Consider the following 15,000-nt stretch of genomic DNA (forward strand, 5'->3'; position numbering starts at 1 on the left):
ACTTCTATTCGGCCACCGTTTATACCGATATTGATTTCTCTTATATTCCTAATTGCGATTTTCATTCTTTTCTTTACTCTCACATACAGACGTCTAACACTCTCCTCTTACAAACACTTCGAAAGTATCCTAGCACGTGTGGCCTCTCCTCACTTCCATCTGCAAAGAAATAGAAGTAACACAACCAGTCTCGGCCATTTTCCCTATTCTTTAGATTCCTAAGTGCATCTCCTCCCGCTCTGACTTCTTTCATTTGAGCACAAACCCTTAAATGTTCTAAAACAAAGGAGCTTAAATGTCACATTCCCAAGTAACTCTCATACCAGTTCCATCACAAGCTTTTTCTAGGCTAACGTATACGACGTGCGGGGTTTTCCCTTTATTTTCAAACTGCTCGCAAAGTTTTTCCCTAACAAACAATTTTTGCCCTGGTAATCCCTCTGTTTCTGCCTTGCTTTTGTATTTGAGTTTTGAGGTCATGAATAATGTTACTATGTCCTATAATCCTTACAGTTTTATCGACTCCCTGATTATACATAGGAGACTTATTTCTTTGACCCAGTCCTTAGAAACGTCTTGAAAAGTCATACCCTGTCATTGCCCCCATTCTGCCCCGTTGTCATAACTTTATTGCAACATCTTACTAGAAATGCATGACTCTCTGTGTCTTTCCATTCTTAAATCTGATGATTTGTCTCCTTACACTCATCAGCAGTCATTTCCCCAAGTTTATAAAAGCATGCTTCGACAATCTTCACTCTGGCACCCCACAAATCTACTTCAAAATGTCCCTACCGACAAAGAACCGCTTCATTCTCAGGCAGCATCTCTTCGTTGACATCTTTTACGTTAAGCCCACATTGCCTCACTGAGCTCTCTTTCCACATTTAGATTTACCCCTGATTTATACTATACGCTACCCTTTTTCGCCTTTTTTGTCTTTAAACATTTCACGCGTCTAATTTTAAACGACTAATCAACGGCATCCATGTTATGTTGCTGGCTTTCAAAAAATCCTCATTTATTGTCAAACACTGCATTGTCAACCCCTTTTCATTTTCTTCTATGTTCCTACTCACTTTTACCCACAGGCATGGTGTTCCGGGTTGTAGATAGTCCTTGGCACTTGCATACTCCATATATATATATATATATATATATACATATATATATATATATATATATATATATATGTGTGTGTGTGTGTCTTTCACATTACCGTGATTCATATACATATATCGAACTACAAATGTACTTTAATATCTAATTCGCTCTACCTCGGAATTAATATATTTTCATATATGCTTAACCGAGGGGTAATTTATTAACGATAATAGAATTGGCGATCGACAGGCTCGAACCAGCGACCTTTTAATTCCAGGACTGGCAGTGAAGCCTTAAACCACCCCGACACCGGTGTCGGGGTGGTTTAAGGCTTCACTGCCAGTCCTGGAATTGAGAGGTTGCAGGTTCGCGCCTGTCGATCGCCAATTCTATTATCGCTTAATAAATTACCCCTCGGTTAAGCATATATGAAAATATATTAATTCCGAGGTAGAGCGAATTAAATATTAAAGGACATTTGTAGTTCGATATATATATATATATGTGTGTGTGTGTGTGTGTGTGTGTGTGGTGTAGTGTGTGTGTGCGTGTGTGTGTGCAGTTGTGAGTGTGTGCGTGTTTATGCAGTGCAAAAACATTTAAGAACTATATATTTAACATTATTTCTGAAATCTTTTGAGCTGAACTATTATCCAATTTCGAAATTTGATATCATCTTGCAGTTGTTTTCAGAGTGTTAAGGGCAGAGGAAATGGCATGACACCATCTCCAGCGAGTTTCTCCTTGTCTAAAATTCTTAGAAAAATATGACTTAGAACGTTGCCGGATTCAATACTTTTTAATCTTCGTAATTCGCCACGTTTTTTAGTTTTCTGTAAAAGAAAACTATTGAGAGGACTTTGTTTGTCCGTCCGCACTTTTTCTGTCTCCCTTCAGGTCTTCAAAACTACTGAGACTAGAGGGCTACAAAACTGATATGGTGATCATCCACCCTCCAATCATGTAACTTACCAAATTGCAGCCCTCTAGCCTCAGTAGTTTTTTTTTTTTATTATTATTAAATTTAAGGTTAAAATTAGCCCAAATCGTACGTCTGGCACCGATATAGGTGCCAATAACTCAGGCCACCACAGGGCCGTCCCCGTAGGAGGGTAGTGCCGTCAGTGGACCTCATGAAGTGCACTGTAGGCATTACTGAAGGTTTTCTGCAGCGTGCCTTCGACCCCTAGCTGCAACCACTTTCGTTCCTTTTACTGTACCTCCTTTCATATTCTCTTTCTTCATCTTACTTTCTACCCTCTCCTAACACTTGATTCATTGTGCAACTGCCAGGTTTTCCTCCTGTAACAGCTTTCAAGCCTTTTACTGTCATTTTCCGATTCAGCACTGAATGACCTTATAGGGGCCAGTGATTGGCCTTTGGCCTAAATGTTATATTCAACTCAACCACAGGCTGAAAGTTTCATGGGGCGCAGCTAAGAGTTTCTTGGGCTGCGGCTGAGAGTTTCATACAGCATTATACGCTGTGCAGAAAACTTGATTACTCTTTGTTTACTTTTTAGTTGAATGATGCGAAGTGTTATGCCTCGAGATTTGACTGCTGCTCATCTTCTTTAATGTGCGAAAGGAATTTTGTTAGTATGTATGAGTATGTTTGTATATATACTATATATATATATAATATATATATATATATATATATATATAGTTATATATATATAATATACATATACGTATATATATATATAATATATATATATATATAATATATATATTATATGTTGTGTGTGTGTGTGTTGTTTGTGTGCGTTTGTATATATATATATAGATATAATATATATTATATATATATATATTTGTATATATTATAGTACATATATATGATATATATTCTATTATATATATATTATAAATAATGTGTGTTGTGTGTGTGTGTGTGTGTGTGGCGTGTGGTACGTATATATATATAGATATATATATATACATATATAATATATGTATATTTAATATATTACATGGATAAATATAAATTACATATCTCACATGAGTACATATATATATATATAATATATTATATATATATATATGATATATATACATGTAATAAATATAAATACATTAGACCATGAGTAGCATATATATATATATATATATATATAATATATATATATATATATACAATAATATATATAAGTTTGCATGTGTACAGTATATATGTATATATATTAATACTTATATACACGTATGATCATTTTTCCATCCATATATTACGCCACAATTGACACTTAATATTGAATTCTTCTTCCTTACCTTAGGAAGAGCTTTACACTCAAGGAGAATAATAATAATGTTCTACATTATGATGTTGATTCATTGAATTTTTAATTATTGCGTAATTTTTATGAATTATGCAGTGCGTAGTTTTAATGTTCGTGTGTTTATCGTTAATTATAGCCTTGAGGATGCGACTATGAGTCGTGAAACGTCGGCGAAATAAATGTACCTGAGTACGATGCCTTTCCTTATGGTTCCCCTGATGATATAGTATCTACATACATATATATATTTATTAATTAATATCTATATATCTATATTATTAACACTGTATATTTTATATGTTAATAAAATACAATAAAACATATATACACATGCGTAGCATATATATATAATATATATAATATATATATATAGATATATATATATATATATATATATATATATATATGTATATAATATATATATATGTGTATATATCTATATAATATATATATATATATATATTTATATATATAATATATATATATATATATATATATGTATATATATTAATACTTATATACACGTTATGATAATTTTATCACTCATATATTATGCTACAATAGACACTTGTATTGAATTCGCCTTCCTTAAACTGACGAAGAGCTTTACACTCAAGGAGAATAATAATAAGAAAGTACATTGTCTAGACTAGGATTCAAACCTGTCTTTTAGATGGTCTGTAGAGGTAAACAGTTGACCTATCCCCTCAGGTGTCAAGAGATATGAGTATGTTGATTACCAGTCTGCTGTACAAATTCTATCGCATTGAAATTCTGCTCATGAGATCAAAATCCCAATCTCTTCACCATGGCAGCTAAGTGCTGAAATTAAAGTCCTAAATTGTCAAGTACGAGATGAGTGTCCATTGGTTCTAATTCAGAAGAAGAAATTGACATTGATATGTACAGCAGTTGAAATCAACTTAGCTCTTTCATGGCAGAAATGATAAATCGTCCTGGCCGGGGCAGGTGCAAACACTATCAAATAAAATTCTCCTGGTGTAAGTTACCCCCTTGTTAAGGTGGAGTCAATAATAAGGCCGCCTATTTGTTGCTTGATTTTATAACTATAAATATACGCAATTAAATATGTGTATGTGTATATATATATATATATATATATATATAGATATATATATATGTACGTAGATATATATATATATGTAGATATATATATATATATATATATATATATATATATATATATATATATATATATATATATATATATATATATAAGACAAATTTCACGAAGGAAAGAGAAACTACGGAGGTCTACAAGGTCTTTCGACTTCTTGCCCTTTATTTATTTACTTAGCATACTGGATATATATATATATATATATATATATATATATAATATATATATATATAGTATATATGTATATATTATTGATAGCACTCACCAGATTGATTTTGACATATGTATTCCATAGATAAGGAAATGATCAACTCTTCCTTATCACTACTATTAGAATCAGCCCGTTGTTTTCGACTGGTCTGTCGTTATGTGACAGTCCAGGTGTGATTTCTGATAAGAGAATATTTCTTCTTCTTTTTTAGAGTTTTGGTTATAAAATGGCTTGTACAGAAACTAAGCAAACTAATAAGAACATCATTATTCTTGGGTTTAACAGAACGTCCACTATTATGGGTGCGCCTTAGCTTTTCAATACCTGTTAAGGATTCGGTGAGTGAATAATCAACACGATAGCTCACAAATATTCACCTTGTCAAGATAACAAATCTCACCTACACCGCTGAAACACATGTAAAGATAGATTAGCTAATTTTGTTTGTTAAAGCTGTTATGACTGTGGTTATCGGGGTGATTAAATGAATGGGACCGTTCCTTATAATGCTAGAATTCAGATATGTACGTACTTATTCATTGTCATGTTTAGAATGAACTTTCACTTTGCACTTATATGATCTACACGTGTGTGTGTGTGTGTGTGTTCAGGTAGGTTTAAGTTGCTTTCCCGTAAATCAGTTATCAAGGAAGACTTCAGTTCGAGAGTTTAACGAAATGTGCATTGCACAACTGACAGAATAGAAGGACCGGAAGTCCTCTGTGCTTGTGCTCTTTATGTTGTTCCTGAAAGTCAGTGACTTTTGAGGCAGCGCAGGTAGTGCTTATGTGTGAAATGAAGCACGGTTTGAAAGCGTCATTCAAAGAGGACTGGTCACACTCTAGAGCATCCGGAAGTCAAATTCCGTCCTCAACATCTGTATCGATTTTTCTTCTTCTTTCTTTTCTATTATTTCTTGGGATGCTGACTGAGCTGCCTCTCGATTCCTTTAAGTATCCATGAGCACCTAGTCTGGGAATGAAGGTGGTCCTCCCTGTTATACAACACTGCTGTAGACGGGAAAGATTTCGGAGGATTCTCTTGAGCATTATGTATGAGCAGCTCCTCTAAAGGGACGCGCAACATTCTTATCTCAGGAATCTTAGCGGCAGCGATGATGGCCATCTTGATACTGTCATCAGAGGATTTATGTTATCGTCCTTAACTCCTTCTACGCGTCGTAAGTGGATGCAGAAGCTCTTTCGGTTAGTTTAAGAAGAGGTGACAAGTTGCTCTTGTCACTTATTATGCGCTTTTCATTGTTTGCGTGCAGTTATAATTTTTATTAGTGAGTCTTAATCTCTCTCTCTCTCTCTCTCTCTCTCTCTCTCTCTCTCTCTCTCTCTCTGAGAGTATTTTTGTTTGTACTAGTATAACAAGATGAAACCACGTCAACCCTAGATAACTTCTTTTGTTATCAGAGCGTCATAATGTTATCATTATTATGCAATTGTGAGGCTACTTGTGATAGCCATAACATCGGCTACCAGTTCTTTGCATCCGAATAATCTAATCATTACATTTTATCTTTTAATGAATCATCATCAAGCAGCTGCCTCGGTGCATAGATCCAACAGTCGGAGAAGTCGACACTGTTAGAGCGCTCCTGGCTGTCTGTAGTAGTACTAGTACAGTTTTTAACTTCTGTGGCTCTCCCCGGCAAATTATATTCTCTCTTCATTTTCCAAGTAATTAACCATTTCTTTCCGAACGTTGCGTGATGTAATTGATTTCCTGGATGCCAAGCCCTGATATTTCTTTGGCAGAAGTTGCAGAAAAAGACTTATTGGGAACTTTGCTGACGTGTGTGTTTTTGTCAGTTTTCACTCTATCTTTCTTCCCCTGAGAGATGTGAAAATGGAATAATGACTTTGCATCCATCCACGTGCCTCGTGATCTCACCTGTTGCCAGTGCGTTCGTTTTGTATCGTGTAACCCGGCATCGTTGAGCAAGTTCCACTGCGTGAGGTAAAAAAAAACATCTTGTGCTGTTTTCATTCGTTAGGTTTGGAGAAGCGGAAAGGTATTTTGAGCACTTTCAGTCTTTCCCAATGATAGTTTCTAATAGAACATCGAATGACCGCTCTTCACTTAGTTATATGAATCTACTGAGCTCAGAACTGGAGGAAAAAGTTATGTTGGAGTCGTTTACCCTATTTGTGTATTGAAAAAGTCATTCAGAAAATAGGGGAATTAGAGAGATAGTAAAACACAATAAAAAAAACCCACAACCCACTTAGAATATTGATGTATAGAAGTCCTTGCTTCTGATATAGTCATATCCCAATTCATCAATCACTCTTTACGTGGAAGTAGAGAAATGCGTAGAAATGTATTTCTTCAAGAAATAAATATATACTTTACAAAATGTTTACAAGAATATCGGTATGGATACACGAGATGCACGTTAACTTTTCTTGTGTTGAGATGCCTGTCTTCACTTCATTTCGTTTGATGCCTTCGTCGTTTCTGACTGATTTTCTATCAGTCCTCTCTCTGATATGAATGTGAGCAGCTCCAGTTTCTCTCTCTGTTCCTCTGTAAGGGTAATCTTGTATTCTACAGCGTAAGAGAAGAAGCATGTCACGAATACCGAAAAATTGTCGCTCAAGATTTTCTAGTGGGATTCTGACGTCAGCGAAGGTTGAAGGATCCCGAGTCTGATTTCGGGAGCGATGTGGCCACACGTGTTCCTCTGTTCTTGTTTCCTCGAGATTCGTAACAAAATCACGTTTCAAGATTTTCGCTCATCGTCTCTTCCGTCTTCCACTGACGTGTCCATTTCGAAGATGAAGTTTATCGAAACAGCTGGCAGATGTAAAGACTTCCGTTTCTTAGTTCTTCGATATCATTGGTACATTGGAATGAATATGAGCTTAATAGTGTCAGGAAAGAAATTGTCATAAAACACCGAAGTGAGGTAGCTTTTCCTGCCAAGAGAAGCACAGTAACGATTCAGATCGTCATGAGAGCCGCAACACAAGCAGGGGCGTGCACAGACTTTCGGGAGTTCAGGGGCTCAAGTGGAAAGAAAGGCTACTCCCTTAGTTTTTGAAAATGAAATCTGCCATGTTTTATATGTTACAATTGCATGATAATATAAGATATATATCAAAAGATAATATAAGAAACATGCTCTTGACAAATATTGGTCCAATATAATAATTATTATTTTTAACAAAAAGGACACATTAGCTGTAAAGAACCAAAAAGGCTCAAGCACCCCAGTGCCTCCCCCCGCCCCCGACCCCACCCCCGACCCAAAGCCCCTGTGAACGCCCCTACACACAAGAGTTAAATGAAATTCAGTTTCAGAATAAAAGGAAGATGCAAACTGAATCATCTGCACTAGACAGACAGTGTTTGAGAGAGAAAAGAGCTCAGCCGAGCAGAAGGGAAAAGGGCACACGAATGTTGCCGTCAATTACTATAAACCGGAAGGAAGGAAGGAAGGCTCACGAAACCTTACGACTGAATGTGAATGAAGTGCGGCAGGAGGTTACCAGTCGATGTTGCTTTGGGGAATTCATTTTAAACTTTATTATTATTATTATTATTATTCAACATTTTGTGAACGGAAGACTTGGCGCATATAAGTAGACTTGGATTTTGCATTTCACTGCATTCATTGTTTAGTTACAGAATAAGTACAGTTCGAAAGGCCTTTTAGAGATAATCCAGAATTGTGCGTAATATGATTATTGCTGACTCATCCTCTCCTTTCGATACGTGACAAAAATTTACTGTTTACTTACATGATTTCCCACGTGCTTAAAATCTGCACAAAATCGCATGTTTGATCTTGTCATTTTAGACTAGTATTTTTGTTTTATTGTCGTTTACGTTTTTGCTATGCATCATTTCTTTGGTTGTATACAGTAAATAATTTATACCATTGAACGTCATTTCTCTTTCTTTCGTAAGGGACGACCAACACTGGGTCGCCGATGGCGCCTCGGCTGCAGCTTCCTAAACTGCGTCTGTCGGGTTGAAGTTCTGGTTCTGTCCTCGCAGTTATTTTTTGCCTAATAAGACAGCTCCAATTATGCGAGTTAGGAAATAGACTTGGGAAGAAAACTAAAGAACTATTTCTTTCGGGTATTTTACATCTTTTGTACGTTTTTATGACTTGGCAACTGTCTTCTTATCTCAAAGTGTTTCTTATTTGTAATGAGACCCCTGTCGTCACCACTTTCAGTGAACGATGACATCATGTTCAATTAGGAAAAGCACTTCGCCAGAGATAAGCTCAGCGCCACCAGCAGCCACAGACAGATTTTCTGCAATTATGAATCACTGATGATCGTCTTCATCTTTCTACGAATTTCGGTGATCCTACGGCTCTTGTCGATGTCATTTTCACCAACGACGTTACAATGACCTCTTCACTCTCTCTTATTACTTATCAGAGATCAATGACCTCAAAACACTATATAATCAATAACAAAAATCAGTGGGTTCTAGCATTCCTATTCGTTTTATAATAGGGAAGTGAATGAAGCGAAGCTGTAATGCGTTGAAAGAATAGGTGGATGTCGCTGTCTTGGCAATGAAGTTTTGGCTTTGCCTTTTCTAAATCCTCATTACACATACAAATCACTTTGTGGTTTAATTATACCGAGTGCTGCGTGAAGATCGTTTGTATATTGAGTGGATAGTAAGAGCCCTTTTCCTCGAATTCATTTCTGTGAACCTTTTCCTACTCTTCGCCTTGCGTAATCCTTAGGCTAAGTTAAGGATGACGTGAAATGTTATATGGTTTAGCGATTTGGTTAGTTGCTGGAATATCTACTGGTTTTTGCAATATAGCCTTCCTTAAAACGACTGTGCGTTTACTTTGATAAGAATAATTTTGGTAACTCTTTTCCGAGCTTCGTTTTTTTCCCTCAACCCACTATTTATTAGCAATAGGAAGTTAGGAAAGAAGAGAGAGAGAGAGAGAGAGAGAGAGAGAGAGAGAGAGAGAGAGAGAGAGAGAGAGAGAGAGAGGCTGAAGAGCGCTGAATTGATTCAGGTTGCTTCTCTTCCTGTAAATCAGATGCTAGGATGAAATTATAGTAGGAAAAGGAAATATAAATACTTCCTTGGATACAGTAAATAAAGATAGTTAGTATTAGAAAATTGCTAGCTGCAGAGGGTTTCATTTGAGATATGTCCATTTATATAGTTGTTGTTATGCATATATATGTATGTATGTACTATGTATGTATGTATGCATTGAGCTACAAATGTCCTTCAATATTCAATTCCCTCTGCTTCTGAATTACTATGAGATCTTGACTTGGGATCTTCCCTACTATGAGATCTTGGCTTGGGACCTCTCCTACTATGTGATTTTGGGAAGTTATGGCGCGGGATGGGAGGAAGCTGCGCCATTCCTCCTTCGAAGTTAGAAGCGTCCAGACACAACCTTTCGGAATGCTTGCTATCATTCAGGACGCCGCAACAAACTTGATTTTATTCACTACAGACAAAATCATGAGCTCTTGACTGTACAGCACTGTGGAGCTTGAGCAAGGAAAGCATCCGCCAGGAGGCAACGAATTCCCAAGACGAAACAATGGAGGTAGAGAGGATTGCGAAATCTTTTTTGTTTTCTTAGCCATTGAATGGGAAATTGCTTTCCCAAATAATATGTGCAACTGCAGGCGTCTGCACATTCAAGAAGTATGAAACAGGATGTGAAATTGTGTGTTGCAAACAAACTGAAACTGAAGAGAAAAAAATTTGCGTCCATAACTGTAGACTGTTAGACATCATATATGAGCACAAAAGCGATATTTACACAAATATCCAAAGTGTAAATAATCTTACGAGAAAATATGATTTCATGATTGTTCTATTTCCTCACATAATTTATAAGTTGTTACATGATAAGGTCATTGAAGTTCGTGGTATTTACTTAAATGTTCACTGTACTCTATCTATCAAATTTGTATTTTTGCTCACTTAAGCAGAAATATATAACACACACATACACACACACACACCTACACACACACACACACACACACACACATATATATATATATATATATATATATATATATATATATATGTTTATACCTATTTTTAAACATGCATTGTAATGCAAATAATGTTTGAGAGAAAATACAGATACACCTGTAAATACATAAGAATACCACAGAGCCCCTCTGATAAAGATAAAGTTATGCAAGGCAAGATGGCGATCAGAGCGAGAGGTTTGAGGCCATGGACGAATCGTAAGAATGAAAATTGATAGGCCATGTTTCAGCGAGGAGAGAGAACCAGTTGCCTTTGGGTTCAAGGAGGAGGGAGTTGAAATCCCGGGTTTCCACACTGGGTGGACGTGAGGTTTCGGCACCTGAAAGGATCAGGAAAGGTAACATCTGACAGGATTTAAGTTTGATGGGGAGCAGCAGGATGGCATCATACCTGGTTGGCTGGGAACTAGATTAAATGTGCGAGCGACATCATGGGTGATAGTGGGCCCCGCGATAACCCATGTATTGTGATGGCTACCAGAGAAAGAGAGGGAGAGAGATGGGGGGGTGACCGCGGGAAGGAGAAAGGCTGAACTCTAATGACCAGTTGGTGCGATACTCTTCACTAAGTAAGATTAAAGGCAAGAAACCGGTTGAGCCGTTCTGATTATTCCATTTATAGTCGAGAGAGTGCAGGTGATTACTACCCACAGACGGTAATTCCGACCTGGCAAAAATGCCGCTATAAATGCGCAATAATTCGAGAGTGCCAGCAAGAGTGCCTCCCTTAACAGGGAAGAGGAAGTGCTCTAGTAGTGATTGAGATGGGTGGTACTCGGGGAAGGGACGGTCCCCCGGATATCATCCCGGTTCTCCTGACCGGGCCTTATATTTCATTATTATACTGCAACCGGTACTGTCGCCGACGTGGTGGTATATACCTGCGTCTAATGACTACCTAGTCCTCATTTCCTCTTTCCTTTTTTTTTCTTTTGTACTCCAAGCGATTTCGTTGTGAAAGTTCTGTTTATCATCTGGGTTTGGGCAGCCATCATGACTCGAGATGAAAAAGTATTTGCCTGTGAGAATTAAGTCATAAAATAGGATAAAAATGAGTTTCGCAGCTTATTCATGTGTATGGATTTTCGAGCATCAGCTTTGCAATATCGGCAGTAGAAGATGAATGTGCCGGGGTGACAGGACTCTCCACGCACTGCTTGAGCTAGATTAGGTAACCACAGGACCATATGGATATGAAGTTCTCTCTCCCGTTCTTTGTGTTGTATTGACGTGTTTCCTATGAATTCTTATTATTCCTTAATCTGATACGTTACTTAATTGTATATATATAATGAGAAGTGACCACTCAAATGTAGGTGATCAACGTTACAGATTGAGAGGAGGGATGCTGCTTCGAAATTCGAAAGTGAAAGTCTCGGCTTATAGCAGCTCTGTGGAATCTGTTTCAGGTGTGAAAAATCTGATTTCAAGCTTTGGAGCTGCCCTTCGCATCTGGCAACCCGCTCCTCTAGGACCTTAACAGGCGTGCTGTTGTATGGAACAATGATTATGCATGTTATACCATCTCTTGCTCTCTCTCTCTCTCTCTCTCTCTCTCTCTCTCTGATTACAAATGAACCCTTAAGGAGTCATTGACCCGACGACTCCCTTCCTCCCTCCCCAGTCATGTCATGATCTCCGAGGGAGCTGTTGCTGCAACACAAAAGGTCAGCGCTGTGACTTTTCCGAATGGCTTCACTTAGCAAATAATAACTGTAATATTTGGATAACATCTGTGCCACCTGGCTGCTTGAATTGAGCCGTAAAGGAAATGAGAATTTTATTTGCTGAGAGTGAGCACTTGTGTCGGAGCTGGAAGGGGTGATGTCTCTTTGCGCTGATGTTGGGGTAGGCCTTAGTTACATTTATGCTTCATCCCTTAATGTTATGAAGCGTTTACGAACAAATGCCGGTCATTTTTCACTTAGTTTAGTATATATATTTGTTGTTCATTTTAAGCATTTTGATGGACACGTCTTGAAAAAAAGCAAGCTCTCGAGAGGAACACTTAAAACACGTAAAATGTCTTAAAGACCAGAGGAGTTTCAGGCTCTTGTCAATTTTATAATTTCAGAATATAAAAGTAAGTTTTTATGACTGAGTTGAAGCATGATAATGACAAGATTCCTTTAACTCTTCTGCTGTGCTTGGACTAGGTGACGGCGAATGGCATAATTATTACCTTTAAAAATTGATTTGTGAACTTGATATGTGAGCTTTTCAGAACGTACTATAAAATCCTGAGGAACTTTCGGCTCCCAACTCATGAGAAAAGAATGATCTATACAAAACTTTTTGTGCTCAGCCCCTGGGTTTTCGTGAATACCCGCTCAACAACATTTGCAACATCGTGAGTAGAAATATGTCACAATGACCTTCAGAGGACTACAGTTAACTTATTTTTCCCAGGTAAACCAGAGGAATATCAAATTCCACCCGTGTGACAATAACGAATCTATACAATTGACAAGGCATAATAAGACTTGCTCAGAAAAATAATAGTCGCTTCCGCGTACTCCACGCAGGAATCGTTTTCTTATGCGAGGCGCAGTCAGTCTGCGTTCATTTAGCGGCAGGTTGACTTTCTGCGGGGAAATTAAACCTTGGTAGAGAAGCTCTTTAGAGGTAAAAATCGTCTCTTCAGTTCACGCTGTTGAAGAATTGTCTCTGAGAAGTACGCAGTGAAATATTATTATAGTTATTAGTGCACTTCTTAATTTCGACGGCTTACAGTCTGTTAAACTAACAGAGGTTTGTGTTATGATTTATAAAGTCTGTCTTCCCCTGAGAGAACGATTGTCAGCAGGACACGTTCTTCTACTCTCTTATTCCACTTATGGTTTATTTCAGGACTGAGTGAACTTCGAACATCTTTACTTACTTAGTGAAAACTAATTCTTGTCATTTCAAACTTGGATTTTAATTCCCTTTCAGTTTGCATCTGTCATATGCATCTGGTAAATGAATATCTATTCAACTTTTTAACTGTCACTTCCATGGTTTTTGTTGCCTGAATGATAAGTACTCATGAACAATCATAATTGCACTGTGCTAATATTCTGTTTGCAAAGCGCCTTCTTTCTGGTTTGATCGCCAGGTTGACGTGACAAGCCTCACTTAAGCCCTCAGGAATGAAGGCGCCCTTACAGCTAAAGAGGGTCGTTTTTGTGGCTTCGAGCACAGAGTAATATTGGCGAGCACTTTCCACCCTCTCTTCCACTTCACGTAGGGGTTGGATGAACTTCGTTTGCTGCTCTTTGCATCTTCATGTGAACCGTTCTTATGTTTCCGTCATGTGTCTCTTTAACAAATCGGGTGACACGGAATGTAAGGCAATATGGATTTTCTTATGACGTGATACCTCCTCCCGGAAATGTTGGCTTGAGATGATGACGCATTATCAATCCATAAATATAGATTTCAGTCGCGACGTGTCAAGTAATACCTTGTATCATAATCATCTCGTACGTTACCACTTAAAGGTTATAAAAGTCAGTTAACCTTGCTGGGGTAATTTACATAATTTCTACCAATTTCGAGGAGCATGCGTTAACATTTGCTAGTGAATTCTCGACCTCTATAATTTATGACCACCGTCATATCTAGATCAGATCATTTGCGTATGCTTTATACCTCAGTGCGTTAATTGCAAGAGATATTAAAAAAAATACTCGACTGTGGTTTCATATATGTGAAAGTGGACACGTATCTCCTATACGAGATAAGATTAAGAAAGCGGCCATAAATTATCTTGAAATGAACGGGTTAGCTCTCTTGATTTTAAATTATCGAGAGATGAAAACGAAGGAAGAAGAAGGGGCTAAAAAAGAGAAAGAAGGAAATTGTAGGAGGAGGAGGAGGCTGTGTGGATGTTCATCTCCTCCGCAAATGCTTCCTGATTGTTCTCTTTCCTGACCTCAAGAGTGTAGTTATACCTGATTAGTGTTTAAAGACCTATTAACTTCGTTCGTTCTCCTAGATAGGTTATCAGCGGCGTTTGACTTTCCAGTCGTGGTAGGAAATGTTTTTCAATCGTGTTCTCGGATTCTGGTCGATTCAGATACATTGGGTAGCCTCTGAAATGACAAGAGAATAGCTTGAACACTGAAATAAGAGTTTGCACTTCCGTCTTGATATGATGTTTTTATATGTACCTACCATTAATTGCCACTGAATACTCCCCCTCACTGCTGTGTATGTAAATGACATGCGTCGATGGGAGAAGGCTTTTCTAAATGA

The 15,000-nt window shown here is 37.5% G+C and overlaps 1 protein-coding gene across 9 annotated transcripts in view; it reads left to right on the forward strand.

Moving 5' to 3' along the window:
• Window positions 1-15,000, forward strand: part of LOC135217998 (DIS3-like exonuclease 2) — a 445,369-nt gene that overhangs the window by 212,146 nt on the left and 218,223 nt on the right. Inside the window, exon 1 of one of the 9 annotated variants that reach the window (XM_064254140.1) lies at window positions 6,339-6,423. The exons of 7 other annotated variants lie outside the window; for them this stretch is intronic. The gene's annotated coding sequence lies outside the window, so the exon portion shown is untranslated. Of the gene's footprint in view, window positions 1-6,338; window positions 6,424-6,468; window positions 6,704-15,000 lie in introns of those variants that run through there. One more of the 9 variants, XM_064254136.1, reaches the window with a different exon arrangement.

The sequence above is a fragment of the Macrobrachium nipponense genome, chromosome 9 (genome assembly GCF_015104395.2).
Source record: "Macrobrachium nipponense isolate FS-2020 chromosome 9, ASM1510439v2, whole genome shotgun sequence".
NCBI classification, from domain to species: Eukaryota; Metazoa; Arthropoda; class Malacostraca; order Decapoda; family Palaemonidae; genus Macrobrachium; species Macrobrachium nipponense.